The following is a 21,680-nucleotide window of genomic DNA, read 5'->3' as shown; positions in this document are numbered from 1 at the left end:
CACACAAGGAAGACATGACAGCCACCTCATCTAGTCCAGCAGATGACGTTGAGTGTCACATCAAAGAAGGGAAGACAGAACAGGTTGGACAATACTCCTGCTCATGCTTTGGCAGTAACTGTCTGGGTCCGGGGATGTCCTGAGGTGGACTTTGTCAATCAATAAACCTTGGAAAGATATTTTTTTTTAATGTTTCACTTTGTTTTTTTAATGTACAAATTTTATTTTTGATAAGTTTTACATATTTAATTAGGGTGTGAAGGGTCAAGGGTTAGAGGAAAGTGTATGAGATCATTGTTTCACATTTTTTTTTTCCTTCCTGTATCAGGGGGAACAGGAGAACTAAACAGAGAAGCCACACCCAGCTTCCCAACCATTGCAGGGTCCCTGATGTGGGTATGATCCAGGGTTCTGCTCAAGTGGTTTTGATAGTTCAACAGTTCTGTATTGCTGCCAGTCTTGCCACTCCAATCACAATGAAATTTCTCCAGACTCCACTGGCTGACACAGTCCACCTTAGCATCTCCGTTTGCCCAGGTATTCACTGCCAACACTTGGCTGGGGTAGTTGCTAGATTTGTTCTGTCCTCCATCCTCTGTTATGGTACTAGGTGTCCTCTGCAGGCTCCAGTGTACTGCCATATCCTCCATGTGCATCTTGATATGCTGTCCACTGCTCCATTTAAGCCACTGAGGAGGCCCAGCTCTGACACATGCACTCCATGATCAGACCATGAAACCTGCAATTTGCTCCATGGTTGTCATTTGGGGGGATTCCAAATAAATTTCATGTGAGGAGATCCCAGATCTGATTCTTGTGTGTGCTTGCTAATACAGGATCCAGCACAGTCTGTCGCCCCAATCAGGTTATGCATATGCTGGTTATTCCAATTGCTGGGTGAATTCTGTTTCCAACCTTGTCCTCCACACAAACCAGTGGGTGTTGCAGTCCAGCCTGATCCTGCCCAATGCACACTCATCCCCCCCACAAACCAGTAGGAATTGTAGCCTAGTAGGAGCAACCTGCAATAATTTCTATCAGGTCAGACAGTACAGCTGGTTGGGTTGAACTAGACTTTAATGCCCATTGACATGTACAAGAGCCAAATGGGATGTGAAACAGACTGAAAAAGTCTATGGTACATACTGGCAAGCATGGGAACAAGGGTAGGGGGCAGGCCTAGTGGGGGTTATGGGGAGTCACCCTGACTAGGCTGCAGCTACCACTGGTTTGCGTGAGGGCTGAATGAGAAGTGGGAAGGATTGGGTTGGACTGAAACACCCACTGGTTCGTGTGGGAGACAAGGCTGGAAACAGAACTGACCCAGCAATTGTAAGCACCAGCATGTGCATAAGGTGATTGGGGTGACGGACTGCGCCAGAGCCTGTATTGGAACGTACACACAGGATTCAGGTCTGGGATCACCTTAGATGAAGTTTCTTTGGGGATCCCTCCAACTGAACTGCTGATCTCAGAACCCCAACCATGCAGAGACTATGTCACCCAGTGGATTCTGAAGAGATTTCGAGGTTGGAGTGGCGAGATTGGCAGCAATTCAGAACAACTGAACTATCAAAACTGCTTGAGCAGGACCTTCGGAGCATGTCTCACATGGGGACCTGGGATGGGTGGGAGGCTAGGTGGGGCTTCTCCCTTTATCACTCCCCTTACCCCGGATACAGAAAAAAATAATATTAATGTGGAAACAATGGTCTTACCCACTTTCTTATAGCCCTTGACCTTTATGCCCTAATCAACTATGTAAAGATTATAAAATATATATATATATATATATATATATACATATATATATATAAATTAAAATAATTCCCCAGGCTGGCATCCTGCCCTGGTTCCCATGCTTGCCAATATGTACAGCAGACTGGTCCTGTCTAGCCCACATCCCATTCTGCTCTCATATGCATCAATGGGCATTGAAGCCCAGTTCAACCCAACCAGCACCACTATCCAGCCCACACTAACACTGGTGATTGCCACTCTCTGTCTAGCCATGATGTCCCAGTCCTGGTTCTCATGCTCAGCAGTCAGAATGGCAACCCAAGAGGGAGGTGCCCACTGTTTCCCCGACAGGCTCAGTCCCACTCCTGGATCTTGCAGTCTCCAGGTAGTACTGCAGTTTAGCTCGACAGAATTTTCCCCCATGCTAGCATCTGCCAGCTGATGCTGTGGCAAAGTCCAACCAACCCTCACATACTCTTGACTTATGCATGTACCAGTAGGCACAGTCTGCCCAGCATGACTTGTCCCTGGTGCAGCTTACATACATGCGAACAGGTGTTGAAGCCCTGCCTGACCCAGTCTGTTTCCAATTTCAGCTCTTGTGTTCACCAATGGGAATAGTGTCCCAGCACGGGAGCTCCCCGCAGCCACCCCTACTGGGTTCACCTGCTCTCCCCAGGTTTCAGTGTGCTGGTTGAACATTGCAGCCCAGTCTGGCATGGCCCACCTCAGCTCAGCATTTGCCAGTGGGTGCTGTAGCCTGACCTGGCCAAGCCTGCCACTAGTTCCAGCTCATGCTGGTAGGGGCTACAGACTAGCCAGCCCAGTCAGCCCCTGAGAGTCCTGGCCCTAATCTTAACTGGCTGGTATTATAGCCTGGTCTGGCATGACCCATACAACATTCTGGCCCTCAGATTTGCCAGTTGGTGATATGAACTGGCCCAGCCTGACTTGCCCCAGACCTGAGCCAAAGGTAAACTCTTGTGTATCGTAACCTGGCCTGGTCCAAAAATGGCTGCTCCCTTTCTTGGAGCAGAGACTGGCAACCCACCTGCAGAGACTGTGTCCTGACAGAGGAGTTGCCAAGCTCCTCCATCAGAACCTCTTCCAGTGCCAGATCTCATGCACATTGGTGGGTCCATGGGTCAGCCCTACTTAGTCTGCCTCCTGTCCTAGCAGGAAGAGTGACCTTTCCTGAGCAGCCCTCACCCATTCTGGTTCTTATTGTTGGTTGCTACAGCCCAGCAAAACCTGGTTCATACAGAAACACACCTCACACAGGGTTCAGCAGGGACAGAGAATTAACCAAGCCCATCCTACACACATCCTTGTTCTCATGAGCTCCAGTGGGTGTGGAGTCTAGCCCAGTCTGGCATACCACAGACCCAGTCCACACCCATGTCGAGGGAGACTACAGCCATGTCCAGACTAGACTGCAAACCCCTTCCCTGGCCCCCGTGCTCACCAGTGGGACCCACGAACAAGCTAGGGTGTCCTCTTGGCTTCCCAACCAGACCTGATCCCAGCCACAGATCTTGCACATGCCTGTGGTTGCTATGACCCAGCTTGGCATAGTCCCGCCCATGTCTTATCCTTTGCCTTTAGATGTTGCAGCCTGGCAAGACCCAGCTGGCACCTAGTCCCAACTTTCATTGGTGGATGCTGCAACCTGGCCCTGCTCAGTCTGATCTCATCCCAAGCTGGGTTAATAAAAACTTCTTAGTACATCTTAAAAAGAAAAAGTGAATATCCACGTGAGTGGGCTCTCAATAGAGGTTAGTGGGCATGAGGCTTTCTGGAATTCTCGCGGTGTCTGCAGGTGGAATTAAACTCCCACAAGGTTTTTATGGCTTGGCATCTCCTGCTGGTCTCAGATGAGACACAGGTGTATGAGGGAAGATAGGCTTTTTAAATTGACAGGTCTGGGGAAGAGTTTACAACGAAAGGCTTGCAGAAAGCCTGGCTCACCTCTTCCTGTCTAACCTTCCTGCCTGGTGACCCCATACTGCTCGCACAGGTGCAGGATGTGAAAGTGAACAACCCTTCCAATGACTCTCCTCACAGATGCAGGAAGAAAAAAAAGATTGGAAGCAATTGTCTCACGTATGTTCCCCCATTCCTTGGCCCTTCCCACTCTGATCAGTGGTCCACGTGGGAGTGCATCCTTCTCAATCATATAAACATCATCAAAAAGAAAATAAATTTCTTCAAAAAGCAACTCTTGCCCACAACTGTTGATTCATTCTCAGATTTCAGGTCCTCCCAGATGAGGTTCCATGTATCATCCCTCAGAATCCACGAGTGTAATAAAATGACTTTTTATGACACTAAGTGTTAGAGTATTTGCAACTTTCCACACAGCCAAAGCACTGGAAACTCTGATGAGAGAAACCACTGTTCATGGAGCAGGGTTTCGGGGAATGTGAAGCTGGTAAGGAAGTGGGGGACAGTATAGACAGAATACTGCACCTACTACTGTCCACTGTGGTGGCAAGGCCAACTAGGAGAGTGAAAAATGGGGTTTCGGGGGCCTCTTAGAACATGGAGTAGTCTGGATAGACATATAGGATAAGAAGGTGAGAAGAGGGGCCCGGTGAAGTGACCTAGTAGCTAATATCCTGGCCTTGTAGCACCAAGATCCCATGTGGGTGCCAGTTCTAATCCTGGCAACCCTGCTTTCCATCCAGCTCCCTGCCTTTGACCTGGGAAAGCAGTTGAGGACGGCCCAAAGCTTTGAGACCCTGCACCCATGTGGGAGATCTGGAAGAAGCTCCTGGCTCCTGGGTTCGGATGGACTCAGTTCCGGGTGTTGCGGTCAGTAGGAGAGTGAATCAGCAGCGGGAAGATCTTTATCTCGGTCTTTCCTCTCTTTATATCTGACTTACCAATAAAAACAAATATATATATATGCACACAGAAACACACACACACACACATATATATACACACACAAAGAAGATGAGAAGAGGGGGAGAGAGGAAAAGAGAATGGAGGAAGACACAATAGAAGAGGGATCAGAGGCATGCAGGGCTTGCATATTCGCCATGCGGGCTGGAAGCAAAGAAACAGGATTTGTCAAGAGAGGAAGGCATAGCCGGATGACATCGCTAGGGGACTGGTAGGACCAGGTGAACACAGCTCATGCGATCATCCACAGGATCTGGGCTCTACTGCAGGAAGTGGAAGGACTAAAGACTGGATGTCTCAGAGCTCAAAGTATAGACATCATGGATGTGAGGTCACAGGATAGCTCAAAGGATAGGAAAATTCAAGTATAGAAAGGAAGATACCAGAATCTCCACGACCAGGGTTTTGTCAACGGATTGCTTGGGTGGTGACACGGGAGCTGGGCTGGAGAGGAAGGCCATAGGTCAACTCTTCCATGGTTCAGTGCATGAGGCTTGGACAGGTTCCAGGGCTCACAGTGGGAGGGGTTGCTGGCCGTGATGGCTGAAGGCAGAGGTGTGTGTGGACAAGGGTGCCTGCACCATGTAGATACCAGTGCCCCTTCAGTCTTGCAGGATGTGGGCGACACCTGTCTCCCCAAGGACCACAGAGGAAGTGGAGATTTCTGTCAAAACAAGACGATCAGAGCCTTCTGTGAGGACCTGGAGGGGAAAAGGCATGTGTTCACTGGGGATGGAGATTGTAGAAGGTGCAGCAGTGAATTAAATCTGGACCAAGAAGAATGTAAGGCAGGAAGGGAATGTGGCGGGAGGGCAACATTTGAGGTGAGGGAAGGACTTTTATTTTATTTTATTTTTTTGTACAAGCCCCTGAAGGTGGAGACTCAAGATATCCAGAACAATATGCTGAGTTTGGTGGACCAGAAGGACCTCATTCTGTCAAGGTCCTTAACCTCCAAGTTCAATCCTTTCGACTCAGTCCTTAGGCTCCTTCTGGAGGAGGCTGGAAGCCCCTGCACTGGGCAGTGTGGTGTCCAGCCTGGGTGACCACGTGCCAGGAACACTGTAGAGTAGTGAGTGGGTGAGGAGTGGGTGGGACTTGCCTGTGAGTCCCTCAGGCAGCCTGGGCATCCTCTGCACAGGAAGCGACCCGTGGCAATGGGTGTTCCTGTTATGACTATTTGGCTATAAATGAGACAGGAAGTGATAAGAGTTCTTGAACTCTCTTGAGAGGACAGCAATAAAAAGAGCTCTGACCACCCAACTGGAAGTTCATTTCCAATGACTTTCTCCGGCTATTTTAAGCCTGAAGTGGACACGATCCTATTAATAAGCCTGGCTAAGTGAGGTCAGCCTGTGGCCAGCGTGACTCTGAGAACCTCATTCCGCGCAAACTCCACAAGGTTGAGGGAGACAGGGCTGTGCGCCTATCCACAGACAGGCCCACACAGGTCAGTTCAGGTAGAAACCTCTCCAGGAAAGAAGTCTCTGGTCTCTGATTCCTCCTCTGGCCTTGCAGTGGGGAACCTTACCCACATAATCACAGCAGCTAGAGGGGAAGGCACCCCCTAGGCCAAACAGGTGCCCCCATCCCAAGCCCCTAAGCACTCCCAACAGTCAAAGAAGCTCTAGCTCCATTCTTTTAACTATAAAGTCCCTATGGACTGAATATCAAGTCCTCTTCTAGCCAGACCTTCCTGGGTTGGGGTCACCGCCCGCTCTTCTTGCTTCAGGAAGAAGGGAAAGCCAAGACTGAACAAGGACCGGAGGTGTGCTCCATGCTGCTGTGTCTCCTGGGCCGTGTAGCCTGTTGCTGCCTTTATCCCAGTTGGCCTCCTCCCTACTCCTGGAGTCCTTCTGCCTCCGTGTCTTTGTAGTTCTAACTCAGATGCATCCAGCAGTCTCCAGGCCTGATGCTTCCTGCTGCCCAGCTCAACATTTCTTTCTTTCTTTCTTTTTTTAAAGATTTATTTATCTTTATTGGGAAGTCAGATATACAGAGAGGAGGAGAGACAGAGAGAAAGATCTTCCGTCCGATGATTCACTCCCCAAGTGACCACAACGGCTGGTGCTGTGCTGATCCGAAGCCAGGAACCAGGAACCTCTTCCGGGTTTCCTGTGGGTGCAGGGTCCCAAGGCTTTGGGCCGTCCTCGACTGCTTTCCCAGGCCACAAGCAGGGAGCTGGAAGCGAAGTGGAGCTGCCGGGATTAGAACTGGTGCCCATATGGGATCCCGGCACGTTCAAGGTGAACACATTAGCTGGTAGGCCACGCTGCCGGGCCCTCAACATTTCTTGATTCAAATTCCTTGGGGAGTGTGTTGGTCTCAGTTCCCTTTCAGTGCCAGATCTTGGGTCACAGGTGGTCAGCCAGCCTGGGCTAGGCATCCGCGGGTGGAGTAAGGTACAGTGGCCTGAGGAGTACCCCTTCTCTGGCTGCCAGGCTGCTGGTTGAAGTATTTCTCTTAGAAGGGACAATAGCCAGGGCCCAGTATGATGATTCAATGGCTAAATCCTCCCTTTGCAACCATCAGGATCCCTTATGGGCACCAGTTCATGTCCTGGCTGCTGTACTCTCAATTCAGCTCCCTGCTTGTGGCCTGAGAAAGCAATGCAGGGCAGCCCAAAGCCTCGGGATCTTGCACCCTTATGGAAGACCCAGAAGAAGCTCTTGGCCCCTGGCTTCAGATCAGTTCTTCTCTGGCCATTGTAGCCACTTGGAAAGTGAACCAGCAGATGGAAGATTTTTCTGTAAATTTGCCTTTCCAGTCAAAATAAATAAATCATAAAAAACAAAAAAAGGAGAACAGCCCACATTTGCACTGAGTTACAACCTCCGCTGGCCCTGTGGTAGACATATGCAAATAAGGATGCCAGCTGCTAGAAATTGTAATTCCCAGTACATGCACAGCTTTCCCTCCCATGTCCCTAACCCAGTTCTCCTCCACGCTTCTCTCATCCCCAAGCCTTTCAGTCTCGGGGGGCGGGGGGGCGGTCCTCAGGGCCACTTCCCTGCTATCCAGGGGTCCAGTCAGTGCCAGGTCACCTCTGGACGCCATCTTCCCTGTCTCCCCCATGTATAAAGCTGCTCCATGCAACAATTGCTGCTGTTGCCTTTCTCATCACACATCTGACTTGGGGAAACAGCCCGGGAAGAGTATCTCCCAGGTCAAAGTGGAGGCTTGAATGCTCTGCTTGTTTCAGGTTTACTTGCAGGCCACCTTCCCTAGGACCAGGCGCAAGCACACAAGAGGCAGGGGCAAAGTGGAGGGGAGGGAAGGCAGCAGGTGTCTCTCCGCCTCAGCCTCTATGTGGAGGCCTTGTGAAGTAGTTCCCAGGAGATGTGGTCCCAAGCCTGTCTGAAAAGCCTGGCCCTCACAGGGGACACGGCTTAGAATGGACACATATACCACATGTTCCCTTATCCAGTAGTGGAAACGGGGCCAGCTCTTGGTTCCATATGGAACCTGCTGGAAGAAGGGAGACAGCTGGTAGCACAGCCAGGAGCAGGGACCAGAGTGAGAGCAGCCTTGCTCTCAGTTGGGCACCTCCACCCCAGCTCACCAGCTGGTTGTCTGAGCCCTGGTTTGTCTGGGTGGCCTGTGATTGGGGATGATCATTGTTGCCCTACTAGAGTGTCGTGGAAATAGTCTGGGAGGAGATGACGTTCCCGAAGAATCAGCGCCGGTTCTGGGCTCCAGCCAGAGCTTGGAGCATGGCCTCAGGGACTGATGTCCGATTTGTCACATGTCTGAGACCCAGTGTCTCCACGATAGAGGCTACCGTGGGCACTGCCCCTCACACCTCCAGTTCCTCTCCTCTCCAGCTGTGGGAACTTGCATCTGTTATGCCAAGGCTCGGTTTCCTCATCTGCGAAATGGGAGTCAGCGCAGTACTCATTAGGTAGGATTGTGAGCAGCTGCTTCAGTCACACGTGTCGGGTGTTCAGGGTGTTCATTACGATCGTGCAACTCATCTGCATCTTACCTTCTCCAACTCGACTGTGAGTCCTTTGAAGGATTTTTGTGATTTTTCTCGTTGTAGCCAGTGTTGATGATGGAAACATGAATGAGTGAGCAGAATCTGATTTACAGATTCCCAGTGAAGAACTTCTTGGCAGTGCTCAGATGTGTGGTTTTAGGCATCTACAGAGCCCATCCCCTCATAGTACAACACAAGCACCCACAGTCCCCCAACGCCCTCCCCCCATGCCATATACATAGTCACATCAACACACTGCGTTCTGCTGTTCTGCCACTCCCTCCCACTCTTCCGTCTTAGTTTCCTCCAAACTTGTACCCCGCGCTCACCCACCCTCCATTGTCGGCACATCCATCCACACACGGGCGTGCGTGCACACACTCCCCTCCTGAAGCAGCCTAAGGAACACATTTTCCTTCTCTGTCCTCAAGAAGTTCAGCCTCTTCCCCCTTTCTGTCCCTACCCTCACCCCTGGTGGGAAGAAATGAGCCCAAGGGAGGGCAGGCCTGAGTCTCTGGGACTCTTGCACTCAGGTCCTGGACTCTTGAGTCTCTTGGACTCAGACCTCTGCAATGAAACCACAGTTCTGAGGTCACCAACAGTGCATGGTGCCTTCAATTCCCACAGGACAGGGAAAGGTCACAGCCTCTCTGGCTGCCTGGGGAAACTCTTCTGTTCTCAGCCCTAAAGGAGTACAGCTAGGACTGTCCAGCTGCTTCTGGGACATTCTAATTCCCCATGGCACATCTCACACTGAGCAGGGGACAGAGAGGGAAAACTGTGTTTAACATCTTCTAACTGAGTATATTTAGCATTCACAACACTACGATTCTGGGTAGCTCTCCATTTTACAAGTGAAGCAATTTTATTCACTACTTATTATTTGAAAGGCAGAGTCTCTCTCTCTCTCTCTCTCTCTCTCTCACACACACACACACACACACACACACACACACACACACACACACACACACCTTCATCAGCTGGTTTACTCCTCAAACATCTGCCAATGGCTCGGGCCAGTACATGCCAAAGCTAAGCACCAGAAACTCCACCTGAGCCTCCCACGTGGTGCTAAGGGACTAAGTACATGAGCCATTTCTGCTGTTTCCCAGGAGCTCTGATATGGGACACCAGCATGGTAGGCAATGATTTAACCTGCTGTAAGCTGCAATACCGGCCCCAAATGAGGTAACTGAGCAGAGGGGAACTTGTCCATGGCCACATCATGAGTCAGCTGGAGAGCCAAGGCAAATTCTTCTGGTCCCCAAACGGCAATTGTATTTATTTATTTATTTTTTATTTTTTAAAATTTTAAAAAAGATTTATTTATTTATTTATTGGAAAGTCAGATATACAGAGAGGAGGAGAGACAGAGAGAAAGATCTTCCGTTCGATGATTCACTCCCCAAGTGAGCGCAATGGCCGATACTATGCCGATCCAAAGCCAGGATCCAGGAACTTCTTCCGGGACTCCCACATGGGTGCAGGGTCTCAAAGCTCTGGGCCATCCTCAATTGCATTCCCAGGCCACAGGCAGGGAGCTGGATGGGAAGCGGAGCTGCTGGGATTAGAACCGGTGCCCATATGGTATCCTGGCGCATTCAAGGCGAGGACATTAGCTGCTAGGCCACGCTGCAGGGCCCAAAAATGGCAATTTTAAAACATGAAGGTCAAGCATTTGGTGAGGAGAATCAGGTCACTGCTTGGTACCTTTGCATCCCATTGTTGAGTGTCTGGTTTGTATACTAGCCAATGCACTTCCAATCTAACTTCCTGCTGATTTGTAACCTGGAGGTGATGATGGTGGTTTAAAAACAGGCTGTGCTCCCCACATGGGGAACCTGGCTCCTGTCTTCAGCTGGGTCCAAATCTGAGCATTTGGTGAGTAAACCAGCACACAGAAAATCACTTTCTGTCTTTCTGCCTTTAAAATAAAATGAAAATAGAAAAATGAAAACTGACTGACATTCTTTATAACCAGAGGTTTAAATATAAGTGACTTCGTTGCTCCAGGGAGGAGCTTTGCCAGCTTGTCACACACTTGTGACACACGTTTCTCCTTGCTAGAGGTGCCTTCAAGAGGACACCACGTGTGACTTACAGCTCTGCCCTCCTGGGGAGATGATGTTACTTCCGCATGACTCATTCAAGAAGCTCCACCAACCACCCCCACAACCAACCAAGCATCAACTATTCTTGTAACCATCCATCCATCCCCCCAATCACTCATCTAGCCATTCACTCAGCTATTCATCAATCTATCCATGCCCCTACCCATCCACTGATCCATCTGTCAGCAATGCCCGTGTCACGTCAAGTGTATCCCAAGCCAAGCGGAGGGACTAGGGTTACAAAAAAGATAACAGACAGTGGGTCATTCTTGTAAAGAGAATGCCATTTACTTGAAGTTGGCCTGCCTTTTTATAGTCTGCCTAGTTCTCCCAGTATTTTCCCAATGCTCAAGCAACTCCTAAGCTCCCCGAGGGCATCTTAAAAAAGGGGAAGCAGGGAAGCAGGAACTTGCAGTCAAGCAAGGGGCTAAATGTATCAGGCCAAGATTGCCCATCCTGTAACCCCTTGAGAAACAAGCTAAGCTGTGGAGTTAACCCTTAGGAGACCCGGGCCCTGCATCCATCCATCCACTCATTCATACATCAACCATCCACCCACCCACAAACAACTATCTATCCATCTACACCCAACCACCTACCCATCTATATACCATCCATCCAGTCAAAACCTTTCTGAACCTCTCCTCCCACCAATTTACTTATTTATGATAATAGCTGATGAGACGTTTAAGAGATGCAAAACATGTAAATACCTGACATACAACAGGCTCATTAATGTTACTCTGTGGATGTCTTTTGTCTTATTCAAGAGTCAAGTTTGGGAGAATTTTAACTCTTTGGAATGTCCCATCTGTGTGTCTGGATAAAATCCAAAGGAGTTTTGTCCTTTGATTTATTGTTCTGGGGTCTAGATGATGGAGTATGTGGGAAATTTTTACTACCAGTCTCTCCAGTTTCCACAGAGAACAGGAAGAAAATGCAGGAAGCGAATCAGGAGTGGGGTGGGAGGTGAACAGGGTACAGGAAGCTTGGATTGGATCCCCAACCTCCCCTGCTGGCTCTTTATCTCTCAAAGGAAGGACCCAACAGCAAACTGTAAGAGTCCTCAGCCGGGGGTGTGAATGTGTCAAAGGATCTGTGGTCTGGCTCCAGGGGTGAAGAAGATAGAGGGCTCAAAGCCCAGGTTGGGCTGCTGTAAAGAAAACTGGCTAGGCCATGGCCAGGACTGACCCTTGGAGATGACAGTAGTGAGTGATTGTGCCTGGTGTCTGCATAGCACTTGGCAGTTTACATAGGGTTTGTGTTGGAGTTACCCCATTGCAACCCTGTGTGATAAGAACCAGAGGCATCTGTTTCTATCTTAGAGCTGTAGAAACAAACACAGCGACAGGCTGCCTACTCCTTATAACTAAGCACTAGCCTCTGCCTACTGACTCTACTCTCAGCCCCACCGCCTGCCCTGAGCTCCTTGCTCCTTAGATGTTGGCAACGCCCCGGAGACCTGGCCGTGCACTTACAAGCCTGGACCCTGGGAGAAGGTGTTTCCCTACTCCTAACTGCAGAAAATGCTTAGAGATCTCTCCAGCTTTGTTACCATTGCTTTAAAAAGATTTGAAAATCAGAATTATGGAAAGAAGTGGAGGCACACATACAGATAGAGCAAGTGAGCAGCGAGTGAGAGAAATCTTTTATTCATTGGTTCACTCCCCAGCTGGCCACAATAGGCAGGGCTGGACCTGGGAGCAGGGGTTTCATCCAGGTCTTATACATGGGTGCAGGGGCCAAAGGCTCAGGTCCTTTTCTGCTGCTTTCCCAGGTGCATTAACAGGGAGATGAATGGGAAGTAGAACAGTGAAGATGCAAACCAACACTGTTATGGAATGCCAGCACTGCAGGCAGAGGCTTTACTTGCAAACCCACAATGTCAACTCCTATGGTTAAGTTTCAAATTAATCATCCAGCTGATTAGACAGATCATTTGTGGTGTCCCTGAGAGTGTGAGGGCTGTTGAGGAGAGCTAACCCTACACAAGCTATCAGCCATTCTTGGGTGCAAGCCATACTCTGGAACCTGCTGCCCTGGGAGCATCCAGTTTCCCTGTCAGTAACCTCCTTTGGGTATTGACTTAGCAGCTGGGAGCCTTAGCCAAATAGGAGGGACTTGGGCAAAGGGTGAAGAGGAGAGGGCCATGGGTAAATGCCATCATGCTGATAAACCATAGCATACAAAGGGTCTGGGGGATTCCTCAGCAGCTGCAGCAAGGACAAAAGGAAGTAGGATGGTGGGAGCTGAGAGAGGTGAGTTAGAGCCTGGCAAAGAGGCAGAGGATCAATGCCAGAGGACCTTGGGAACCAATTCAAGGAGCCAATTCCGGTACTGAGAGCAGGGGGAAGCCTTTGGAATGTTTTAGCAGTGACTTCAGAGGGTTACAAGGTGTGATGAGCAAACTGCAAGGGCTGAGACACAAAGAGTTAAGCCAGTGAGCTTTTTTTTTTTTTTCCCTTTCGTCTTCGACATCTTTGGCACTAGATTGAAAACACTTGGAAGTCAAGAATGAGTCTATAAGTGTGATCCGAGAATTTCCCCTGCCCCTATTGAAGCACACTTCTGGAAAACACCATCCTTTGGAGCCATCGGTAAGATCCTGCTGCCTAGCATGTACTAGGAGAGCCCTTACAGACTTCGGCCCAGCCCAGGGCTCTCCTGGTACACACTGGGCAGCAGGATCTTACCGATGGCTCCAAAGGCAGACACTGCTGCTGTTCTCATTACATAGGTGAGGAAACTTAGGAACTGAGAAAGTCAAGGTGATTTGTGCAATAAGCTAAGTGGCACAGCCCTGATTTGAAGCCAGGCCTGCCAGTTCTGGATGGCAACACTATGCCAAACTTCCTTCACATTTTTGTGTTAACAGGGTCTTATCTTAGGGACAACACAGTGTCAAGCTGTGTCAAGCTGGCAGCTAGCTGGTGAGCTGGTGGGGTGGAGGGTTAGGCCCTGCCTGTAGCGCAGGGAAGCAGGTGCAGTTCTGCCAGGCCTCCTCAGGCTGTGGAGTGTTCACAAGTTGTAATGGACCCTACTAGCAATTGACAGCTCTTGCAAGTGCCAACAGAACAATACTTTTCTCACTGTACTATCCTATACCAAAGCTCAGACCTCTAATCCTTAACCAAAATTCAGCCAGCCAACAAACTCCTCTCCATCCTTTAAGGCACTATTCAAATGTTACCTTCCCTAAGAAGCCTTCCTGATTGCTGCAGAGCCAGACACACTGTTCTGGGTGCCTACAGAGGATGTAGGTCTAGGCGCTGTGCGAGGCTAGGGAGATCCCTTACAGATGTAGACCTGGCCCCAAGGAGCCCTCGTCTATACAATGGGACCAGCAGCAATGCCTGCCTGGCAGAATTGATGGGAAGAAGCCATGGTGTTCCAGCTCCAAATCACAATCTGCTTTGACATCAGGTCTGCATCTGTGCCAACCATGTTCTGCTCAGCAGGCTCAGTTCTCTGTGTCTCTCTTTTTATTTATTTCATTTATTTGAAAGACAGAGAGACACCTGCCCCTGGATGAGTGCTCTTTCAATAGAGATCTCAGAGAGCTGTCTCCTTCTTTGACCCTTGGAGGAGAGAGCAGGAATTATGCTCTCTGTGGCCAAAAACTAAGACTTCACCAGGTTATGAATTTCTTGGCCCTTTGTTCTTGAACTTCCCAGCTCTAGGCCTGTGAGAAACATTCTGTTATTTCTAAAGTATCTAGTTTGTGGCATCTTGTTAGAGCAACCCAAATGGATTAGGGCGGTTTTCATTTTACCTTTTCAAGCTACCTGGTTACAGTCCTTTGTATCCCATTATTTTTGAGTAGCTGATGAAATCCTTGGCTTCTGATGATTACAATTCGTAATCAAGAAGAGCTATGCAGAGGGCTTGCTGTCTACTGAACTCCCAGTCATTGTGTCTTCTTATTACGATGGTTCATGGATTCCTGACATTCATCTGATTATTCAGCATGGCTGCTTTCCACACTGATCAGCCCCTGTGTGAAGCATTATGATGTGGAGGTGAACAAGCCCGTCCAACCTTCAAGGAGCTTACCACCAAGTACATGAGTCCCCTGGGGATGGTGCTTGGCCCCTCTTTCAGGAAGCTCTCATGCCTGACCTTACTGTCATTCACTTCCAGTTCCTGGAACCATCTCTCCCCAAATGGCCCACATGCCCACCACACTCGAGCTGGGTCAGGCCGTAGCCAGAAGGGCAGAGCTCAGTCCAGTCTCCCACATGGTTGACAAAAACAAGGACATGAGGCTCATCGGCTGCTTCCCAAGCTATGTCTTAGCACAAGACTGCACTCACAAGCAGAAGTGGTACTTTCTGTTGTTTTGTTTTGCTTTCTTTAAAAAAATTTTCTCTTTAATTAATTAATCAATCAATCAATCAATCTTATGATACAGTTCCAAAGGCTTTAGGGTTCTCCTTCCCTTTTCCCTCTACTGATCTCCCCAATTTTATTATAATACTATAATTTAAAAAAAAAAACCAGTAATAAGCCCATCAGAAAACAGTAGTAAGCCCATCTTTGTGTTATTTAGCTGTACCCTGAATTGTAGGTGTGGAGAACGGAGCAGAGAGTCCAGCATTCTGTTGTCAAGTTATATTTAACCATTTCCTTAGTAGTCCTTCTTTTATTTGGAAGTAGAGATGCATACTGAAATATATCTTCACTTCCTAGTATACCAGTCTCCATTATACAGTTCCCCTAGGTGAATATATATATATCTATTGATCTTGTATTTTGTATGAATGTTGCCTTATAGCGGAGAGAATGTATGGTATTTGTCTTTTTGGGATTGCGTTATTTCACTGAGCACAACGCTCTGTAGTTAGGTCCATTTGGTTGCAAATGGTAGAATTTCATTCTTTTTAAATGGCTGCATGGTATTTCATTGGACTCAGGCACTCCAATAAGCAATGCAGGGGTCTCGGTTCACATTTTTAATGGTCACACCAAATACTAAACTTCACTTGACACATTTCCAAACACATGTTGTTGACACACTAGAAGTAGTAACTGAAGTTAGGTTAGTTGGATAATATTTTATGCTATTATCATTTGTACATTTTACTATCCTTCTGGGATGGAAAATCATTTGAGATTGCTTCCCCAAGTGGCTCATTTCTGTATCAATTTAAAGGACTGTACAGTGCTAGAGACAAGAGTAATCCTGCCGAAAAGATGGTAAATGGGTGAATAATTCATTTGTTCACTGAATCTTCCTTGAATTCTTATTCTAAAGTAGGGACAAGGTGCACCAAGCCAGGCTAGATTCCAACACCATCTGGTGCTCTGGAGGACCAGGGTAGATGTAGGACAGACTAGGCTAGGTCTCTGACCCTACAGTGCCATGTGTGAGCTGTGTCTAGGTATGGACAAGCCTTGACTGGGCTGAAATAACCAACAGTAAGAATCATAATGGGTTGAAGGCCAGTCAGGAAAGGCCACTGTTCCTGCAGGAAAGGAAGTGGACTAACTAGGGATGGCTCATGGACTCGCTGATATGCATGAGATCTGGCATTGGGAGAGGTTCTGATGGAGAAGCCTGGGCAACTCCTCTGGCAAAGTACAGTCCATGCAGGTGAGCGCAAGAAACACAATAGGGAGCAGCCCAGACCAGGCCAGGGAAAGGTGCCCACAAGAATATATTTGGCACAGGCTGAACCAGTTCACATCACCCTCTGTAGAATCCGAGTACCAGAACAGTGAGGGTCGGACCGGGTTTGATCATAACACATACCAGTACACATGATGGCTGGGATTGGGTGCATGCTGGGCTGGGATAGACTGTAACCCTCATCAGCTAGAATTGGGGGTGAGCCGGGCCAGGCCAGGCTACAGTACCCACTGGCAAATGCCAAAACGAGGTGGGCCATGCCAGACTGGGCCACAGAGCCCAAGCAGCACTAGTAGGAAACTGGGAAGGAGAGGATAAAGCTAGTAGGGGGAATGTGGAGGCTCCCCTGCTGGAATACCTCTCCCACTGGAGAGTGTGAGTCAGGATGGGGCAGATCAAACAGGGCAGAGCTATAACACCTGTGGGCCTCTGTGAGCCAGATTAGGGAAGAGCTTGGTTGACTATCCCTACTGGTGCAAGCATAAATCAGAATGGGTGAGGGTTGGTTGGGCTTTACTGCAGCATCAGATGGCAGATGCTTGACAGTTTAACAGTCAAGTTAAACTGCAGAACCACTCGGAAAGTGAAATAAGGGGCACCTCCCTCTTGGGTTATCACTCCCACTGAAGAGCATGAAAACGAGGACTGGGGCAGACCTGGCTGGACAGAATGGCATCCACCAGCATGTGAATGGGCTGGATAATGGGCCTGGTTGGGTTGAACTAGGCTTTAATGCCCATTGACATGTAGGAGAGCTGAATGGGATGTAGGACAGACAGAGCCAGTCTGCTGTACATAAGGCAAGCACAGGAACCAGGGCAGGGGGCAGGCCTGATGGGGCTTATTGCGGCTTGCTCTGACTAGGCTGTAGCTAACACTGGTTTATGTGAGGGCCGAGTGTGTGATGGGCAGAATCAGGCTTGACTGCAATACGCATTGGTTCGTGTGGAAGACAGGGCTGGAAACAGAACTGACCAGCAATTGGAACCACCAGCTGATTGGGAGCAATAGACTGTGCCGGGCCCTGTACTTGCAAGTACACACAAGAAGCTGGTCTGGGATCTCCTCACATGAAGTTTCTTTGGGGATCTCTCTGATTAAACTGCCGAACTCAGAACCCCAACCATGAAGAGAAGTGCAGGTTCCATGGTCTGCCACAGCATGCAAGTGTCAAAGCTGAGCCTCCTCAGAGGCTGAGACAGAGCAATGGACATTGCAGAGTACACCTGGTACCACAACAGAGGATGGAGGACAGAACAAATCAATCAACTACCCTAGCCATGTGTTGGCAGTGAATATCTGGGCAAACCGAGAGATTAAGCTGGACTATGTCACCCAGTGGAGTCCGGAGAAATTTCATTGTGATTGGAGTGGCAAAACTGGCAGAAATTCAAAACTGTTGAACTATCAAAACCACTTGAACAGGACCCTCGGAGCATGCCCCACATTTGGACATGGGATGGGTGGGAGGCTAGGTGGGGCTTCTCCCTTTATCTCCCCCCTTGTCCCAGATACAGAAAAAAATAATAATGTGGAAACAATGGTCTTACCCACTTTTCTGTAGCCCTTGACCATTTGTGCCCTAATCAACTATGTAAAGATTGTCAAAAATAAAGAAAAAGAAAGTAGGGACAAGGGCCAGGTCCTGGGAACAGAAGTGTAAAGAAAATGACCGGACCCTTAGTCAAATGAAAGAGTAGAACGGGAGAACCTCTGAGCACCCAGGCGGTCATGTGCCTGGAAGTGGCGCCACCATCATCCTGGTGCAACATGGGTTTTTCTGGGGTCTTCCGCCTCGTTCTTGCTGAGCTGTGCACGCCCTGGGGAGAAGTTGGGAAGTGTAGAGGAAGGGAAGCAATGGTTGCCTGCTGTGGTTCACCTTGTGTAGTGCAGGCTCTGAGCTGCTGGCCAAAGGCTATATTTAAATGGCAGGCATTTGCATTTTTAAAGTTGACTGGAATTGGAAAAGCAATGATAACCTCTCCAAACTGATATTGGTTTTTATAAGATTTAATCAGGCTGGGCTTTGAGCATTTCTTAAATGAAAAATCTAAAGTACTTTCAGTATCAGTAAGCGTGCAGAACCACCTCAGAGCTCTGTGCCTTGTTGGTATTCTCAGAAAATGTCGCCTCCCTTCCTGGGGCACTTGCAACGCCATGGCCTTGTCCACAATGCTGAGCTATTCCTTAATTTGGTCCTCTTACTTTGCTGAGAGGGGAGACTGATTGCACCAACTTGTTCTACATCCTTTCTGAAGAGGCTGATGCTCAGCAGAGTTTGGGCAAAACCAGAGACACTGGGGAAGCTGTGAGCTCAGATCTGGCCCTCATGACCTGGGTTGAATCTGTCACTTAGCTCTCCAATTCCCCTTTCCTCACCTGTAGAAGGCGATTGTGACCCTAGATCAACAGGATTACAATTGATAGGATAACAACTGGATGGATGCCATTTGTGTAACTGATTGGATATAATTTGTATGAGAACAGCTGAGTGCGTACCATTCATGTAACTAAATGGATATCATTTGTAAGTGGATAGCATGTGAATGAGAACACTTGATGGGATATACAAGACAAAAGAGTTCCAAACAAGGGTATAGAAACAATTGGTAGATTCATGAATAAGCTCAATACTTCCTCCCTTACCCTAAATGACCTTCCCTCTGATGCCAGTAATAAACTGTGGTTATTGACCATCAGTCAGGATCCACGCGTGTTATTATAGGCTCCGTGAACCAAGCAATTGCTGAGGGACAGCTAACACTCACCTATAGCATGGGAATCAAGATGTCTACTTCACAGATTTGCTGTGACATTGAAATGTGATCATCTGTAATATAGCTACCACCCAGGCCTGATACTTATCCTAATGTTCAACGGACAATAGTGTTTTCATTTGTTTTAATTTTCATTTATTTGAAAAACAGAAAAAGAGAGAGAGACAGACAGAAATCTTTCTTTCACTGGTTCACGCCATAAACGTCCATGGGTGGTCAGAACCCAAGCATTTGCATTCTTGTTTGCTTGTTTTCCAGAAAGCACATTGACAGGAAGGTGGAATTGGAAGTAGAGACAGAACTTGAACTAGGCACTCCAATATGTGATGTGACCAGCCCAAAGGGCATCCTACCTCCCGCACCAAACACCTGTCGCTGGATGCTACTTCTCATTCTCCTCTGGGCAGAGAGCTATCATACAGCTTAGGTTGGAACCCAAGTTAGTTGCCCAGGCCTTTTGCCTAGGGGACCAATGGGCACACATCAGTTTAAACTTACACTGGAGGTGTTATGGGGTGCCAGTGATAGCTAGCACCCATTGGCAGTGGGCAAATGAAATGTGGCTGTGTCCCCTATCCTCTGTCCTGAAGGTGGGGCCTAACAATAATGGAACGTTAATTATTCCATCCTCAGCCACTCCTTCTCCCCCAACTCCCCCCATCACCTAGGTATTCGCTCCTGGCCACCTGTGACCCACCTATCATCTGAGAGGGGACAGTATTGCGTTGTTGTGTAACCACTCTCCTCATAAGCCCCTTTAAAAGGCCTGTGAGGCAGGGGCTCACTCTCTGGTCAGGTGCTCCCATTGCTCTGGCACCTCCACTCTTGACTGACCCAGGACAAGTAATCCCCTGAGCATAGTCCCTGTGTACTGCTTAGATGGGACAATGGATGTATAATGTTGCTTCTGGTTTGTGTGCTGTCATGAGTTCCAGGAGAGGTGAGGCCTGGCAGTAGTGGAATATGGGCAGAGAAGCTAGGGAAAGGTGAATGTCTGAAGCTTTGTGAGTATGTCCGGTTATTTGTTGCATGTCTTTTAGGATAATTTATATTGTTGGGGAAGCTGGGAACTAGGTCTGCAGCTTAACAGATGGATTTAAGGACCATTTGTTGGATTGCCATAAGGACTTGTGATTTGCTATTTCTAGTGTGCTCTATTATCCCTAAGCTTGGCATGGGGATAATAGAGCACACTTAATAAACTTTAGGCATGTCTGGTGTGTTCTCGCTCACACCCCATAACAGAGGGTTAAAAACAGGATTAATTTCCACCTTCATTTTGTTCTCTTATCTTTCAAACTGTGACAATACAGCCTATTTGAAGACCTTTACCTCTGTGCTTTCTTTTTTAAAGTTTTATTTATTGGAAAGGCATATTTACAGAGAGTAGCAGAGACAGAGATCTTTCATCTGCTAGTTCACTTCCCAAATGGCTGCAATGGCCTGAACTGAGCCAACTCAAAGCTAGGAACCAGGAGCCAGGAGCTTCTTTCACATAGATGCAGGGTTCCAAGGCTCTGGGCCATCCTCCACTGCTTTCTCAGGCCATAAGCATGGAGCCAGATGGGAAGTAGAACAGCTAGGACTCAAGCCAGTGCTCAAGTGAGATGCCAGTGCTTTCAGGCAGAGGATTAGCCAGTTGAGGCATCGCACTGTCCCAATATCTATGTTTTCATTATACTAAACATTGCACCATCCAATATGGTAGCCAATAGCCATAAATGGCTATTTTGAGATTAATTCAGATTCAACAAATGAAACTGAAAATTCAGTTGCTCACCCTCAGTAGCCCTGTGTCAGTGGCTACTTGGGGATAATGGGTGCCAGTGTACACATAGGGCATTTCCATCATCACAGAAGAAACTATTACACAATGCTAAGTGAAAGGATGAGAGAACAAGAAGAGGGGGAAGAGGCTGCCTGGTTCAAGGGTCTCCTAAGGTGTGGTAACAAATGACCACATCTTGGTGGCTGGGAAGATCACACTTCTGTTCTCTTCCATTTCTGAATACCTGATGTCTGAAATGGAAGTTTTGGAACTAAAATCAAGGCATTTGTAGGGTTGGCGCTTCTGGAGGATTGAGGAGGGGGTTGGTTTCTCTGCCCTTTAAGGTTTCTAGAAGCCACCTGCTTTGCGTGGCATGTGGCCTCTTCTGGCCCCAAGCTCATGCTTCTACTGTCACATCTACCAGGAACGCTGACCCTCCTGCTTCCATGTACAGGTGCCCTGTAACATAATCAGGCCCACCCAGGTGGTCCAGGATGTCAAAATCTTGCATGAAAACACATCGCCACTTTTTTTTGTAATTATTTTATTTTGACAATCTTTGACAATCAACAATAGTTGATTAGGGCACAAACAGTCAAGGGCTACAGAAAAGTGGGTAAGACCATTGTTTCCACATTATTATTTTTTTCTGTATCTGGGACAAGGGGGGAGATAAAGGGAGAAGCCCCCTTAGCCTCCCCCCCATCCCATGTCCAAATGTGGGCATGCTCCGAGGGTCCTGTTCAAGTGGTTTTGATAGTTCAAC

This window comes from Ochotona curzoniae, unplaced genomic scaffold (assembly GCF_017591425.1).
Source record: "Ochotona curzoniae isolate NIBS_2020 unplaced genomic scaffold, NIBS_Ocur_1.0 contig_291, whole genome shotgun sequence".
Lineage (NCBI taxonomy): Eukaryota > Metazoa > Chordata > Mammalia > Lagomorpha > Ochotonidae > Ochotona > Ochotona curzoniae.
This window is presented reverse-complemented; position numbering follows the sequence as displayed.